Raw genomic sequence first — 19,626 nt, 5'->3', positions numbered from 1 at the left:
ATAAGCGGTATTTGAGTTTACCCTTAGTATAGGGGATCAAAAGGTGAACATATTTTTAAACCGGGAGTCGATGTTCCCGAGTATATATTATATATATATATATATATATATGGATATAGTTTTCAAAACTATTGATCGAATAAGGTTTATTCGATAACTTTATATTATTTAATGAATATTATTTTGAATATTCATTAGAGGATTTATGACTCTTTTATTTTATTTAATGAATATTACTTGAATTTTCATTCGAGGACTTATGACTCACTTTATATTATTTATTGAATATTATTTGAATATTCATTTGAGGACCTATGACTCCGATTATTTACTGAAATATATTCTTTATTTTATTAAAGAATAAGGTGTCGATAATCAAACTTATTTTTGATTATTCAAATAAAGATAGTACTTTCGTATAAGTATATCTTTGGTTATTTAATACTCATTTCAAGTATAAGTTTTACAACTTCTACTTCGAATATTTTTATAAGGATTATCTTTATGAGAATATTATTTAAATATTCAGATATTTCCTAATATATTGGGACTGATTTATTTTATTAAATCAGCATCACTCCAAACATTCTTAAAAATGTTTTGCGAGTCTTCAAAATGATTTTAAAAGTTAGAGCGGATCCCAAAACTCATTTTTATATTTAAGATCCTCCTTTCAAAGGGGATTTAAATACTCGCTCAAAACCTGAGGGATCCGGCTCTGTGGTGTATTGTATATTCGCAACAAGGTAGCTATTTTGATAAAAGAATTTTTGATTACTTACCCAACACTCGGGAAGTAAAATTCTTGGAAAAAGTTAATCCATTAACAGGCATCGCCTGGGAAATATCGGTGAGTTTTCCTTTCCAACTAGATATGACTTCTTGGTGGAGCCGTATCAACAAGTTTCCACTTGGGGAAAGGGGGAACGAGCTTTACGTTTCAGAGTCATGGATTTCATCTGAACTAGGAGTGGCGTAAGTGGTCGAGTGGCACCGGCCCAGCCTTATTATATTGGCCCATAATGGCCTGGAAGTTCCGCTAAGACGGTCCATTCCTTAGGAGTCCAGTGTTCGGTTGACAAGTAAATCCGACAGGTTCTCCTCTACATGTAGAAAATGGTGAGGTTGTACTACTACGACTGATCATCGTAAGTGGTCTTCCTGGCGCGGCAAACTCCCGTAATGAGTTCATCTTCCAATTGGATATTTCTGCAACACTACCCAGAGCACTTCGATAGAAAGGCTACGATTGGGCGATTGTTGAGTGTTGGCAGGGTCAAGTTTTCAAAATGATGTTTGCATTAAATGAAGTATCTTATAACTTTATTTTATTTTGATGATATTTTAAAGATTGAATCTATTCAAGTATTATCTTGTAGTCTCATCTATGTGATGAACTTTTGAAACTAATTATAACTTGAACGGTGGTAGTTCAAGTAGTATTTGGAAAAGATAAAAGTATATTGGAGTATCTTGTAACTTCATCTTTTAAACTTATATCTAGTAAATGATTATCTTATGCATGACAAAGATTTTCAGAAAAATGTTGAGACAAGGTTAGATATATGAGATCACCTTGCAACGATATTTTTATACAGTTATACACTGGAACTCTGTGTGTATTATGCATGGAAGAGGACTTCCAATATTTTGAAAAGTATATATGTATATATATATATACTGAATATTTTGCGACTTCATTGCATTAAGATATCAACTTGGTTCATTTCTTTTGACCAAGACTTTCATGAGTACTATGAGAAGGCTCATATATTGTTAATCATTATACATATTATTTTGGTGGGCTTGCTGCTCACCCTTGTTTTCTTCTTTCATCACACAACAACAGATAGAAAAGATGAACAGGACCAAGCTCCTGATTCGCGAGCGGATAGGAAATGTTCCGCAGTTTCCTATAGGCGTTGATGTCGCTGTAGCTGAGGTAGGAACTACCAATAGGCTAGGCTTTCAACTTTCGATGTATCAGATTTATTTATATTTATGAATTGTAATAATGGCAAAGAAAATGTAAATTTATTCAGAAAGCCTTTTAAGGTGTATTGGCAGATAATTGTGGAATAAAATGACTTGTGATTATTTTTGGATGTTCATCTCTGAGACTATAACTTGTGGTGTGTGTTTATCGTGGGGTCACAGTACAGAGTAGTTGATTAATTATTAAGATTGGGTGTTATTAAGGGAAATGGAACTCGTGACAACCCGGATCCCCGACCTCGGATTTGGGGGTGTTACATTTAACGTCTTTTAGCTTATATTTAAGCTGCTTCTTTGTCATTAAACCTATGTTTACTTCAGTTGGCTTACCTTGTTTTGGTTTGTCAAAAGTTAATTTCTCTTTAACTCCTGATTTATCATTATCAGACTTTACAGCTACAAACTTAACAGGATTTACCTTTGGCTTTTCTTTTACAACTATAGGCTCAATTTCTACAATAGCCTTATCATTCTTATCATCTCCATAACCTAAGCCTTCTTTCCAGTTTCCACTACTTAACAAATTCTGAGTTGTTCTGCCAAAGTTAGTCCAAGTCCTGATAATCTCTCTTTCCTTTTCTAACTCAGTTTTTAGAGATTCATTCATTTTAAGTACTTCATCCCTAACATAGAAAGCATCATCTCTATCTTTCTGAGTTTGATGGAACATGACTAACTCTTTTTCTAAATAATCATTCCTCTTTTTATAAGCAAGATTTTCAGAAGTTAATCTTTCACATGTTAGAGTTTGATCTCTATAACTAATGAACATGGTTTTAAGATATCTTCTCAACTCATTAATATCATCAGTATGAAAGGCATAAGTAGTTTGAGGTACCTTTAACTCAGTAGCATCAGAACTGCTATCAGCATTTGCCATCAAGGCATAGTTCTCCTCACTTTCAGAATTTGAAGTGTCTGTCCAGCTTTTCTTCTTTGTGACAAGAGTCTTGCCTTTGTCACTCTTCACTTTCTTGCAATCAGGAGATATGTGGCCTTTCTCACCACAGTTGTAGCATTTGACATTTGAGTAATCTCCTCTGTCAGACTTTCCTCCTTTGCCTTCAGATTTTCTGAAACTCTTCTTATCAGAACTTGCACCTTTCTTGGAAAACTTCTTTCCCTTCCTGAATTTTCTGTATGCAATCCTTGTGATTCCTTTCACCATAAGAGCACACAGCTTCATCATCTCTTCATCAGCATCCATCTCAGGCAAGCTTTCAGTTTCTAAGTCATCATCACTATCAGAACTTGATGACTCAGTATCAGACTTTGTGATGAGAGCTTTTCCCTTGCCTTTCCTTGAGGTAGCTTCTTTGGGAGATTCCTCCTCAGCCTTAAGAGCAACTGTCCTTGACTTTCCTCATTTCCTCTTGCTTCTTTGTTCCATCTCAAGTTCATGAGTCTTGAGCATCCCATAAATTTCATCAAGAGTTGTTTCTTCAAGATTATAGTTGTCTCTTATAGTTGTGGCCTTCAAATCCCAACTTTCAGGAAGAGCTAACAGGAATTTAAAATTTGAATCTTCAAGATCATATTCCTTATCAACTAGTGACAAATCATTCAAAAGTTTGACAAATCTGTCATATAAGCAAGTTAATGACTCATCAGACTTTGAGTCAAAGTGCTCATACTCTTGAGTGAGTATAGTCTTCCTATTTTTCTTAATTGAATCAGTTCCCTGACATTATCAATGGCACTATGCAGCAAGTGTCGTACCATAGCATCCTTAGCAATTGAAGAGATATCTTCAGCAGTGTAATCACTCTTCTCCTTTGCTACAGACTTTGCTGGTTCACCTGCAACTGTAACTGCGAGTTTGGTTGGCTTGTGTGGTCCTTCATTGATTCTGTCAAGATATTCTGGATATGTAGCTTCCAGAAACATAGACATCCTCACCTTCCATATGGGATATTCAGATGGTTTCAGTATGGGAACTCTAATAGTCTCATATCGACTATGGATTTGAGTCTTTGGAGGTTCTTCAGTTTTGGTGGACTTGGTTGGATTTTCTGCTTCAGATATGATTGTTTTTGGATCTTAAACTATTTGTGTATTAACAGATCTGCTCTGATACCACTTGTTAGGTCACACACTCTGTTAAAGGGGGTTGAATATAGTGTTTATCACAATCAAATCGAATTAAAGAACAAGCTTTATTAAACTCTGTTACAATATGGAACTGTCCTCTCTCAGTGATGAACAAATTATCACGAGAGCTGCTAGGGTTACAATGAATATTATTCTCGATAATGATAACACATATAGTGTAAACCCTATGTCTGTGTTTATATACTACACAGTTACAAGATAATCTCTAACTGATATGGAATATAATTATGCTTCCTAAAATATATCAACTAGTTATCTTTTCTTCCAAGTATTCTATTCTTCATATAATTCCTTCTTCATGCATATCTCTTCTTGCGTTTGTCTTGATCTTCTTTGTTTTCAATCAGCCGCCTTCCTTATCTGAAAGTCTCCTTAAGTCCTGATATTATCTTCTGATAAATATCTCCTAATAACTTAAGTTCTGACAACTTAAGTTCTGACTTCAGTATAAGTGTTGATTTCTAGTTAAGTACTGATTTGTCATATTTAAGTAAGATCTGAAAACTAAACATAAATCATATTGACATTATCAAATATATCTAACATTATTATCAATCATCAGATAATTCACCAAAAATTCATATAACATTCACATAATAATCATATATTGATACAAATAATTACACGATATTTGCCGAATGTTACATCCTTCCCCCTTAAAAGGATTATGTCCTCAGAATCACGCTAAGGAATAATACTGATACTTCTCAAGTTTATCACTTTCATTTTCTCAGGTTAATCTCTCAACCTTATATTTTTTTCATAACTTTAACGTATAATATCAATCTTTCTTTAATAATCTCTCGCTAATAACATATTCTATTTGTTGCTTATATATCTCAATTCAAATCTCCATCTTTTATATAATAGAGCTAACTTACTCTTTCTGCTGTACGGGTAGCGGTGAAGCCAACTCACTTCTATTTATCCTGTCTATTCTATTATCTAGGAGGGACCAGCATAACACATCTTAATTCTCTTTTCTTTCTAATTCTAGTAATTCGTGCTTATGTGCATTTCCAACTGTTACTCGGTGTTGAACCTCATCCTCATATGTTTCTTCATTCAAATAACCTAATTTGTAATCGCTTCACATCGCATTCGAGGCTCTTTAACCGTTCCCCGTAATCTTCTTCTTCAGTTGTAAATAATGCACTGAGACCAGGGCGTATTTACTTTCTATCATTGACTATGATATTTTTCCCATTACCTTTCTTATAATTTCTCAGGTCTCATAACTTTAATCACAACTCAATGGTTTCTTACCGACATCAAATCTATCAGTTACTCACGTAACCTGAATCAACCTTCATTTTATACTTAGAAATCTAAATTACCTTTCTCAGCCACATATATTTGAATATCTTATAAACTCGTTATGCCTATAACAATAGGGTCAACCCATTCATAACCGTTCTATCTATCTCATTGTCTTGATGGACTAACTTAATTTATACTAATCTGATTTTCTTTCTAATTTCAATAATTTGCGTTTATGCACCTTCCATTTTCCTGACTTTTTTACTTTACTTCTCGCATCTCCTTTTGTTCGGTTAGTCTGGTCTATAATCATTTTCAATCGTATTCGAGAACCTTTAGCTGGTCTCTTGTACTTTCAACCTGTTTGCGCCCGATATACTGAGCTCATGGCGTCTGATGCTTCGAAATGTTCTGAATCTATTCAAAACTAAAAAAAAATTAAAAGACAATCTCGACAATCGCATTTAACTAACCATTTTATAGTAATTTTCAATTTCTTTTCAATCACTAACAAGTATATTCATCGAGCTAAATCTTTTTCTCTCTGAAAGGAAATATTAATTTGGAATAGAATAAACCATAACTTTATTCAAAACCGAACTCTTGGTACTAATACCAATTTTGTTGTCATATCAAATTAGATATCAATACGAACTTTGATGCTAACAACATTCCATACTGAAGTCAACATCAATCATCTATATTAATACCACCTTTGATATCTAACAACAAAATAAGTATCAGTATAATACAGAAGTCGGATCAAAACCTGTTCTCAATTTCTAACTTTTCCTATCCCTTTATCCACTCTCCAGCAATCTTAGTGATATTCACTCTTTCTTTTCTACTCAAAACATCTGTCTCTGAATGGATCTTGCTTGGTTGGTAATTAACCATACTTCCGTAGCTCCTAAGTAATTATAGCCAGAGTTCATACTTTTGTAGCTTAGAACACAGTTGCTGATCTTTCACCCTTCACATGCATATCTTCAGGTGTTCAACTTAGTCTTCCTTAGTTTTTGAATGGGCGAGGATGTTATTAATAAATACAATCACACTATCCAATTACTCCATATACCCTTTGTTCATTTAATCTTCAGACTTGCAATTTCTGATAACCGATGCATGATTTCATACCTCCCTTCTCTTTTTTTCCATGATCACTTTTGTATATAGCGCAAAGTACCCCCTTTATTTCATTATTCTTGCATTCCACATTTCTGAAGTTTTCCTTCACTCAATATCTCATTTCCACTGGGTTATACGATACAGGGCTTTTGATACCAGCTCGACTCATACAGTAACTGACCAAAATTCTTACCTCATTTCCTGAGGTAACCTTGGTAAATCATTCGTTAGAATCTTCGGGACTTCACTTTAATTATGGAGAATTCCGATATGAGATTCATTGCATCGTTCTTCTCTAATAGTTTGCCACGAATACTGTTGTTTAATCTTCCCTGCTTATGCGCATTCTTTGAATGAAATTCTGGTCTTCAACTGCCGGTGTTTTACTTCATTCCCCTATTAGTTTTAGCATATCTGATGTTCACAACATATATCCTGGATTATTTTATAATATTTCTTTATCATCCTTTTGATTCCATTTCTTTTCTTATTTAGTTCTTCATGCTCATTACTCATTAACTCTTCTAACATAAGGAATGTCTCTTTCTTGAGAATATTAATATGTGCATTATTAGATAAACCAGTTCTGAAGTTAATAAAAGACTTTTATTTATAATACTTAAGTTCTTACTGACAGAATTATCAAAATTCACCGATAGTTATTTTCTTAGCCTCACTTAAATCATCAATGATCGCATATTTGGCTTTCTCCAATTGATCAACATTTCTTCTTCCCAAGTTCACATGCGTACTTCGTTAGTCTTCTTCTTATATCGGATACTTAGATTTGCGAGCTTTTGAAAACTTTTATTCGATCGCCATTCGATATGGATATACTTTTAAGTCATCCCTGGAACGCTATTACAGATGATAGAATCTCTTTGCTTTATCTTGAACCTTCAGTTCTTGAAAACATTCTTCTTACTAGCATGTACCAATTACTTTCTATTCCTCTTGTTTATCGAAAAGAGCGTATTTATCTAGATAAAATCTCGAACATAGCTGTGGTACGCTAATTCTACTAAACTTTCGATTCCTGCTACTGCCATCACTTCCTTCAACTTGCTAACCGCTTCGATTTTGGATCTGAAGATCATGTTAGAGCTTAACTCAATCTAATTGGAATCGATCTCCATTTAGCTAACCATTAGTTGGTAAAGTTGATCAATTAACTCTTTTAACTGATCACTTAAACCAAGTGAAGACTGGCTAACTAGAGTCAAAGACTAATTACATAAAGTCAGTTCAATCATAACATTCTTTCTCAAGGACCAAAATCACAACCATTTGGAGTACAACTGGGAATGAGAATATACTTCTTTATCCTTACATGTAGTGTAATTTCTGAAAATTTGGGCAGCACCTTCCCTATACCATCGACTACCAGTCGGACTTAAGCCGACACCATCAATCTACCGAATCATCTACAATCACATCCATCCACCATAGCTTGAACTATATCATTCTGATTAATATAGGTTTGATTAACTGGCATAACATATATCTTTTGAAATGAGACTTAAGGTTTTAAATCAACAAGGATTAATATAACCACTCCCTTCCCAGTTCTTTCAGAATATTACAAAGTTTTATCAGTAAGCTTAAAAATTTATTTCGCGAATATTTTAACTGATTTATTACCGTTACTAATTGTGTATAGTTACTTTTAAAAAAATTATGCTGCATCCTTTAACGAACTATACCAATACTCCTTCTTTGACAATACACACTCAATTTCATTAGTGAGTTTGTTTATCTTTCAATAACCACGCAGGGTTTTAATTATCATTATCACCATAGGGTAAAAACTCCATTATCAGTTCGTTATTTCTTAAAAGGTCTCGCAGTTGAATCACCATTACTTTATCTCCACTTATGTTCCCGTATCAAAATTTTCGTTACTGACCCGGTTATGGCTATTAAATTCATCGTAACTTATTTACTCAAGGTAGAGAACTTCACAATTTTTTGAAGAACACGTTTGAATTTTGTTTGCAATTAAGATTTCTTTGATCTTGACAAATATATTTTCACGACGAAGGGATGCTTCATGTATTAATTGCCTGTCTGAGTCAGTGTTCAGAATTCCCTTGATCTCCGATTGTTGTCCCAACACTCGTTCGCTTTACCTACAGCCTTACTTCCTTATTTTCTAATTAATTTATTTATTACAGTTTACTAACGATTTATTTCTCGTCAAAATCTTCTAATTTGTAGTGCATCGCGTTAACACAATTTATTATACTGATGAGATTCTCGTAGCATGAACAGCTGTCAGATTTGATGTCTTCGCCACGTCCATGTTATCGATGAATTCCTTCTTTCTTACCCGCAGATGTCCATCATTTATCGGTTTTCAGTCGTATCTATGTTTGTTGTATGATTCCACGTTCCACACTTTTGCATTTCTTTTGAAATCGTCAAAGAAAATATTTTTACGCAAAAGGAGAGTTTACGAATATGACTTTAATTGAAAACTGAATAAAGAATAACAATGCCACAAATGATTAGGAGAATTTGTAATTTAGTAAATTGAAGGAAAAGGAATGAGTGAAGATTTGGATGTGAATGAGACAACCATATTCGTATTCAAGATGGACATTCTTTCATACTATATGACATACAGCACATGATTATGTAGCGTCCCACCCGACTCTTCATCATTTCAACAAAGCCTCATACCACAACACTGCTTGTCTCAATCAGAAATTAGTGATTTAAGGAGAGAAACAATTCAAAAGGAATACAACAAATTTTCTTTCGCCTTCACCTCATATGATTTATCTACAGAAGAAACTTATACGTATCCAAGAATCAAGAAGAACATATGTTATCGTATTAAGAAGAGGAATTTCGATGTTGATCACCTTCCACGCTTCACCTAATTATGCCTTCAGAAATCAGTCGAATGAGAGATTCACAATTAAGGTCACATTATATCTTCAAAATGTCGTCTGGAAATGCCTCCACATTAAATGCTTTAATGATTTGATCGTAATCACATTCCTATGAAATTTATAATTATTACTTCCGATTTCCTCTATACCACGTAAGGTAACAGTCGATCCCGCAACTTCTCAACTCCGTCGATAGAAATACTATTATTCCCCAATTATCTGGAAGATTCTTTTATTTACTTCAGTCATCTGATGTCCGCTCAAATTACGCATCTCGTTAAATTTTAACAATTTCATGAATTGAGTAAATAATGTTTTAACAAGTTGATTTAATCATTAATATTAAACAAAATTTATGTTCATCTTTCACAAAAAACTTTAAACTTTCTTCTCACTAGTGGGTCTATTTGGTCCTCCAGATTAATAATACTAAGTCTACTTCCATTCTTCTTTTTAGGTCATTTTCTGTTTATAATAACAAGAACAAAAATAGTAATTCGACAACCAAATTGTAAAACTCATTTCATACCAAAAATCTTCTGAAAGCTGATTAAGAAAATCTTCTCCGAAATCTTATTTTAAATTTTGAAAATCAATTATTTGGTCGTCATTACTATATAAGTTACTTTCTATCCTCTTGATCCGCTAATGAAATATCTAATTAAAGGAATGCCCATATAAGGGTCTCTCCATTTTGGTACATCTTCCACTCTTCCTTGGATTCTGCTCGCACTTATTAGTTGACGAAACTTCATTTACCGTCGTATATCATTTTATTCGCAATCCTACCGCAACGCTAACATTTAGTACTGTCTCTGATATTCTTGCCATCGTTTTTGACGCTATGCTTACAACCACGCAGGCGATTCGATGTTCGGTTTATAGATAGGGTCGCATCTTCTTGCTAGTCTTACCTATACCTAATAAGATAGATATCATTCCTTGCGCAGCTCCCGATAAGTGATAGGAATCATCTCGTAACGGTGGTGCCTTCGAAATGTACAACGTTGGTTTTTCATCAGCTTCTATCAACTTGTTGCCTCCAGCATGAAGCTCGTCCTACTGCCTAATTCTAAGTGAAATCGTACCTAAAACTCACCTAGCCTCTCTTACGCGAAGTTCTTACAAGACTCAATCGCATCTTCTACAAAACCGCATGAAACTTAGGGTAACATATCCAGGCTCCGTCGATCTATCGATTCCTCATCACTGTAGGATCGGAAAACTCAATATACCTATAGCGTTGCGATATTCTCCGTACACTTCCCTCAACAATTCTGGCTTATCAATTCCGTATCGAACCTGCTAATCCTCATTTGCCCTCAATTCGAACTTAAAATGAGTATGCCTAGGGTCTTCCCTACCTCATATGACCTATCACTCCTATCTTACCCTCACATATTTTTATTTCAGTGACCAATAACCTGTAGCTCTGATACCAACTGTGACATCCCCCAAATCTGGGGTCAGGATTGGGTGTCACTACACAACTTTAAATAATAATAAGAACCTGTATATTAAAATAAATATACAGATAACCCCTCATATTCAGGATCGCTTACAGGTTATAGTATGAAACAAGAATCTAACCTTCTAAAATTTACATTGTCTAAATACAATTTCATTACCTCATTAATAATTTCCTTGTATTGATCACTCCGACATCTCCAAATTTCTTCAGCTGGAATCTCACCACTTTTGCTGTCTATTAAAAGCTATTCACTTTGCCCTCATTTGATACTGAAAGAAATAAGAGTTCACAAAACAAGAGTGAGCCAAAAATGCCCAGCAAGTATCATAAATGGTTTCCAGATATCAGATCAGAAACTCCTGGAAACGATTGTTGAATGATTTTAAAAACGTCTTTACATATTTAAATAGTTGAGCGAACAAAACATCGGCCCTCATTGGCCTTTAATCATAAATCATATTTTTTCGTAAGAAGGACAGTAATCGTTTCAATATTTCATCCTTTTGAATTAAATCTTTGTGTGAGTTTTTAATTATGAACTACTCGGAAAGGAATGCCGTTAATGGCGATCAACAATAAATTAAACTGGACACTAGAAACCAACATATGCACTATAACCTGCTGATCAGTCAGGAGATAGTGCGGATCTATACCCAACTGCATAGACCCAACCAACATATGGGGCACCCAGGCAACTATGGCATAAAGGGGTCCGGTCCATCCCTGACCCATAAGATCCAGCTCATCACTGGTCCTCATAATAACCGTCCAGCCTGTAGAGTATTTTGATGTCAAATCATTTTAATTTCAAAATATCCCAAATTAGGGTTCGCAAATAACCCGAACGAATGGGTATTTGATCAAGAGAGCAATCGAATTATAGGATCAATAATGAAAAGAACTGGCATAATAAAAGTAATTGCAGCAAAATATAAAACAGTTAACTATTCTGAACTTAGAATAGGAGCGAATAAATATTTGCAGTATTTTAGGAGAAAGGTTAGGAATACTTGCCTCAATTGAGAATCCTTCTGATCTTTAACTATCTGCCATATTACTTAGCTCTGATATATATGTATTTCCATTAACATGCCACTTGTCCTTTCTTAACAATCTCCATTTCAAGTTTATCTCTTTATTCTGAATCCACTCGTCTCATTACTATACGTATTCAGGCTTTACTTTAACAATCTCTGTCTGGCTTTGAACATCTCGCATTATGTGCATCTATCATAAATAATACTATTCAATGAACTGACAATATATAATTGTCTAGTCTATACATTTATTCTTATCGTCTACCCGCCCGATAATAATAGATAAGGATCACATCGCAATCAGATAATGTTTAAAAGATACGCTGACTCATTATCCACATAACACGTACACATAGGGCATGTAATCATATTATTCACATAACATATAACCACGTAATTCATGTAGCACATAAGTTGAATTGTCAAAAGATAGGTCTCGATACGTTTAGAATTGAAATTGGGTCAAAAAGAGTATTTTATCGATCAATAACTGACTCGAAATGATTCATAAAATAAACATCCTTTTGATATCAAAGAATTTAGATTTCAAAAGTATTTTTATTGAAATCGGAATATTTTTCTAAGTCTAGAGGCGTTCGTTTCACACTAAACGGACGAACGGTTGATTTATTACGAATTTTTAAACATTTTTCAAAATTAAAACGGTCTCCGAATCATTTTATAATTAAATAATATGGTTCGAACACCCGAATTTGACTTTAAAATAATTTTATAATAATTATCGAGTCTTGAAAATAATTTAGAATAATATTTTAAAACTCGAAACTATTTTTTGGAAATTTTTAAATCAAAATAAATAATTAAATCTAATTATTAAATCAATTAAGATTATTTAATAATTAACTAAATCAATTAACCAATTAATAATTAAATTAATTGATTAATTAAATAATTAATTATCACTTAAAATTAATTAATTAAATAATTAGGATTTAATTTCGAATTAAAAAAATAATTTTTAGAATAAAGATAATGATTTTTAGAATTAAAATAGGATTTTTGAATTATTTTAAAACTAAATTTCCGAAACATCATTTGGAAAATAAAATTAGGGAAATCTGGATCGAAACCGGGTTGGAGTTGGGTTTTAAATCGGGACGCCAAGAACGGTCGGGTCACCGGCCGGAATCTGGAGAAATCCGGCGAACCCCGATTGAGGCCCAAACCTCAACGATTCCTTTCTGATTTTCCTTGATTCGCAATCGATGACGTCCCAGCATCTCCGCCTTTGCCTCGACGACGCCAGACGGTGGCTCTAGCATCTTCTCCGGCCAGCCGTCGAACAATGCCGGCGATCTTCAAGAAAACCTGCCAACCTCAAAACTTAATCAAATTCGACGACTGATGTGTGTAAACAAAGCCATTGATTTCTATATTTCAACCCCGTAACTCATATCAACAAACATATATTAAATAATCTGTGAATTTGAAATTAAAAATGAATAAAATGAAATAAGAAATATGCTATTTATATTTACGGAATATTGGTTCGTTCTGGATCGTTAAATTAGTTGCTTAGCCACTAAGTAACCGCAATAACGATCCAATTTGATATCAGTTTTGGATAATTATCCCAACCGGGCTTTCTATAAAACACTTTATATGAAAATAGTATAATATTATCTCGTCTTTTGAGAATACGGGTTTTGTTGATTTATCGAAATGATTATCATATCGAAAATTTTGCGCCGGGCCGCGCACGAGTCAAACCGTAATCCAGATCGAAAAAGTCAAAACATGGAAAATGTCTGGAATTACCAGATTAGGTTAGGAAGGAGTTTTCGGAAGAGTTTCGGGTTGTAAAAACGTAAAAATGGTTGAAGTCGGACGATTCCCGGCTTTATAAAATAATTTTATAATTATTCAGAAAATAATTAATAAAATTCATAAATCATTATAAAATCATATAATACTCCATAAATTACCAGAAAAATACCTTAATTATCTATATTTTATTCTGGACATATTAAAATTAACATACTCACATTTTATTATATACAAACATCCAAATATTATTATCAATCATCAGATAATTCACCAAAAATTCATATAACATTCACATAATAATCATATATTGATACAAATAATTACACGATATTTCCCGAATGTTACAATCATTGCCTTACATATTACACACACTAATAATATCATTTAAAGTACTCGTCTTATATTGCTTCAAATCTTCCTTAATGAAAGTAAAATCCTCAAGGGTACACTGGACATTATCTCAGTTGAATTCATTATTCTTACGGTATTCGAATCCTCATTGGTAAGATGATACCTCCAACTAGTTTGGGTTAATAACCTCAACTGTATATTAATAATTATATTACTTCATGGTTCTCAAATGTGATGCCCCCTTGCGAGAAACCTATAAAGAATTACGAGTAACAAATCTCGTGTTATCCAATTGAACACATGGTATTGGTAATACCGTCTTTACCTCAAATGCACTGGAGACTCAGCTCCCAGTTCTATATCACATCATTCCCAAATCATTTTCAATTCTGAAATTTATCCTCATCATTTTGATGATTTCTAACAATTCCATTGGTCTTAATATAATACCTTAATTATCTTTCCAGCCTAACTTACTCATCGGTACTACATCCGGTAGTCCAGTAACAAACTTTACATGAGCTCTCACACTAATCTCACATCTAGACATAACTCTTAACACTCTAATCTCTAGGTACTATAACTTATCACTCTGGTACCATTTATATAACGCCCCCAAATCCGGGGTCAGGAATTAGGGTCGTCAGGTCATCTTTCAATCATATATAACTTGTATTGATTCAATAATCCAACAGACCCCAATCTCACACACACACACAAATTATAGTCTTATAAATGATGTACAACAAGTATCATCTTCTATTACAACTCAAATGTACTTTACATGATCTCAAACTATTATCTGTAACCTCTACATAAAGTTAACATAATCTTACAATTATCTGAAGCCTATCTAAATGTTTTGGCTTTTTCTGAAGCAATGCTGCAAGGACTTCTCCTCGCGGTTGCAGGTGACTAAGTCTTTCACCGACATTCTGGTTATCTGTTGTATTGTGACATTTAAAAGAAAGAAAGAGTGAGTAATAATTCTCATCCATAATGTTAAAAATAGTTTATAAATAAGAGTTAAAATAATACTTCATCGTATAATAGGACGATTTGAAAACTTGGTGGTATACACCTTTTTCTCTTTAAATCAAATCAGATATTTAAATATATACAAATATCTTTACAATGCTCTCAATAGTATAATGTACTCAAGAGAATCAATCTCTTGGTGTTATATACCTCTTTTGAAAATAATGTTTTCGATTGACTTATTAGTCTGCAAATACCTTAATGGTAAACCCAACACATAGGCTTGGGTTATGGTATTGCATCTCAATTTCAATTGCAAGAATAGGACATTCACAGGAGCCCTACTATACGATGATCAATTGTATAACAGAATGTTATTATTGTTCTCTACATGTAGAAGGACGACTTCCTTACACCAGGTTGTCACCCTAGCCGCATTCAGGCTTTATATGCTACCCCAACTCCCGGGGATATTTTACATACTTCACATGTCCCTCGGTACACATGGTACCTTCTCATGCAGAAATTAAATCAGTAGTCTCCCCAGTACACAAAGTACTGTATCTCTACACATCCCTTGTCCTTTAAGAATCCTATCATATCCCAAGAACTCGAACTGCATCGAAGTTCCCCAAGCGTTTTGCTTGTTGATAGGCACAACTCATCTCATATGTGTGTGTGTATATATATATATATATATGTATATGTACTTCCGTGACTTTTCGGAGAAAGTACTAAGATAATGTGAGTTGACCATTTTCAACAGATAAACAAATGAGGGGGAGTTTCTTTTGACACTATAGTCAAAATATTTAAAATACGTCGAGATAATATCTTTCGACGATCCGAAAGTATTAAAATAATTTTCTGGAATTCAGAAAATATTAAAAAGTAGATTTTATGATTTTTAAATCACTTAATAAATATTTAGACATTAAATAATGATTATTAAATAATTAAACATCGAATAATTCAATTTTAAAAGAATACTTGAAATAATATTCCTCAACTAATTTATGTTTAAGTAATTAAATAAATCTTAAATATTAACTAATTGAGTTTAAAATAAAATAATCATCGGAGAATAATTCTCCTTTTTATATGAATGTCTGAAATAATATTCATCGTTCGGGTAATTAAATATAGTTAGGAGAATAGGATCTTTGGAAATTATTTTAAATAAATTCGAGATATTTAATACTTCATAAGAGGACATTGATTCCCTGGGAATAGAATAATTACGGACTTTAATCGTCCAAAACATCTCCAGAATATTTTCCGGGTTTTTAATTAATACAAGCTGACCGACTCTCAGTCTATAAATTATCATCACGCTACTCACTAGCGTTAACATATAATATGATATATACATTATATTTCCCATCAATATCGATACGTAAAACTCGTAATTTACAATCATAGAAAACATGACATTTATACATAAATGCAGTAAATTAATTTCCATAACACAACAGTATATGGAGTAGGGTTTATAAACTTTCCTGGAGTCCAAGATACGTTCTCCGACTTCCTCTTGTTCCGGGTTTTCTAATAAAAAAATATCATAATCTTAATCAGTATTCCTAATCTCATCAACTAATTGTTTTACTAATAACTGTAATACTTTATAATTTTCGATATTCATATTAAATCATTCAGTAAATATTAATAATTAAATAATAATTATTAAATAATTAAACCTTGAATAATTTTAAAAGAATATTTGAAATAATATTGTTAGGGCGAAAACACGAGCTAAATTACACGCAAGTATACGCGTTCGCAAGTAGTATAAGATATAAATCAGATTCGTTCCCACAGAGACTCTTTTTAGTTAACTTAAGATTATGCACCTATGCAACAATGATATGGCTATCGTTCAATGCTAAGAAAAATAACAAGCTGAAATTGTTTATACCTAAGAATTAAACTAACAACTATAACTAAGAGAACAAGAATGGTTGAATTAATATATATGACAAACATGGGATCCTAACTTCATTAAATACTTCATTCAATAGCCTTTTTGTTCTTAACCTTAGTATGTAATGGTGATGACACTAATCAGATAACACGAAACTAGTAAACGCCAACTTTCGTTCTACGAATACCTCACTACCAAACATTCACAAAAGAGATAGAAGTTGAATAGACACCAATTATGCTTAGTCCTTATATCTATAAGAATTGAAAACATAACGGTTTAATGCGCAAGTTATCTATCGTGATTACATAGGGAAAGTAAGATGGTTAAAATTACCTACGAATCATGCATAACAATAACACGTGAACCTATGCTAGCATGGCTAGTTCTAAACCTCTATATTCACTGTCGCTTCAATAGAGATTAACACACTATCTTATATGTTAGCTACGCACATCAAACGAATAAGCACAACAAATACTAGAATATCAATCAATCACCACACACCAAGATATTGAAACAAATTAACTATAAAAATCCATAAATAAATCCGTTGGAACCCAATAATAACGATTAGTTCATAATCGAACTCATCGTCATCATAGGTTCCAATGAAAGCATGATAATAAACAATATAAGAGTACTAGGGTTCAAAGACAAATCGAAAACGAGCATCCAAGTATCAACTATTTTAAAGAAAATCAAAGTCTTCTTCTCCGTAGCCTTCTCGTGCTCTCTAGGTCTTCTTATGGCTCTCCTAGGCCTCCTTGTTGTTAAAACGTCTTTTTATTGGTATATATAGGCTCCAGGATGACCAGGACTCTCAAAATCTTCAATTTCGACTAAAATCAGGATTCTGGGGGCGCGGGCGCGCTGGAATAGTGTTTTCAGTGGTGCGGGCGCGCTGGTTCTGGCGCGGCCGCGCCTACCTTCTGGAATAATTCTTACATTTCTTCTTTTGGCCGTATCTTGAGTTCTGCTCGTCAGAATTATGCGATTCAACTACCCACACGAAGCTAACGAGATTCTCTACAACTTGAGAATGGCCTAGGCTTACAATTCTGATCTCTTTTCATCATATTTCTTTAAAAAGGTTCTTTCTTCATTTAACTGATGCCTGAAATATAATAACACAAAAACACATCAAAAATACCAACACCTTGAGTCCAAAACACTAACTTAAGCCTGAAATGAAGCGTTCCAAGTAGATAGAAAATCCACTTATCAAATATTCCTCAACTAATCTATGTTTAAGTAATTAAATTAATCTTCAATAAATATAAAATAATTGAGTTTAAAATAAAATAATCATCGGAGAATACTTCTCTTTTTGAAATGAATAGTTAAAATAATATTCATTGCTCGTGTAATTAAATATAATTGAGGGAATACGATCTTTGGAAATCATTTTAATTAAATTCGAGGTATTTAATACTTCACAAGAGGATATCGAGTCATTTGGAATAAAATAAGTACAAACTTTACTTGTCCAAAATATCTCCGGAATAACAATATATATGCTACGCTACTCGCTAGAATTAACAATTCTCAAATATAAACACCTCCGGGATACTTCCGGGTTTTTATAAACTTACACTGACCGACTCTCGGTCTAAATATATCATTTCAAATCCGGTATTTTTATTATACCAAAATTATCATATCTTATGATTCAATATATAACAATTTGTAAAACACCGTAATAAATTCATCGTTCATATATTGCAGTATTTAAAAGCAATCACAACACAACAGTTCATAAACGTAAGGTTTGAAAACTTTTCTGGAGTCCAAGATACGTTTTCGACTTCCACTCGTTCCGAGTTTTCTAATCAACAGATATCATAATCTTAATCAGTATTCCTAATCTCATCAACGACTTATTTTACTAAATAAGTATAGTACTTTACAATTTTCGATATTCTCCCTACTCGAAATAACTATCAATCCTTGGTCGCAGTGGACGGTCAAAGTGGTCTTCCAGAGTTGACTTTACCGAATGTTACTATTACGCGACTCGCACACTAACATTTTTAATAAATAAAAAAATTAATATTTTAATATGAAACCACCTCAAGGAGCTTCTTGAGTGTTTTTAATATTTATCGTAAATGTTTCACTTTGAGAATATAAATTTAAATAGGTGAAAAATATTTTAAAAGTACGGTGAATTATGGAATTTTACTGTTCATAACGCTTTCACTAAAATATTGATTTCTCCCAAACCGTTTACTCAATCAATGCATCATTTTCACGTACACGATCTAGACAACATTTAGAGAAAATGACTCAAAAATGGTTTTCTGGGCAGAAGGTTAAAAATCCCGAAGAAGTAGTTTAAAGGCAGTAGCTAGCTGCGGTCATTTTTGGTATTCTCTCCTTGCGCGACCTGCGCTCCGACATTTTTATAAAATCGAAAACTTAACATATTTAGATCAAATTTTAAAGAAGGATTCCTCACTGTATAAGTCATCTAATGTCCAAGTTTCATAAGTTAATCTATGCATAAAGGCCTCAATTATACCCTCAAAGTCAGCACTAGGTAGCAGTTAGGTTTTGTCGACTACGTTCACTTAAACGAACTTTTATCCTAATCCGTAAATCGACTCGATACAATCATTATATGGTTACAAACTAGAAAAAAATTATATTCATGTCCACTGGTTTTGAAAAATAATGTTTTAC

Source organism: Apium graveolens, chromosome 4 (genome assembly GCF_009905375.1).
Source record: "Apium graveolens cultivar Ventura chromosome 4, ASM990537v1, whole genome shotgun sequence".
Classification (NCBI taxonomy): Eukaryota; Viridiplantae; Streptophyta; class Magnoliopsida; order Apiales; family Apiaceae; genus Apium; species Apium graveolens.
This window is presented reverse-complemented; position numbering follows the sequence as displayed.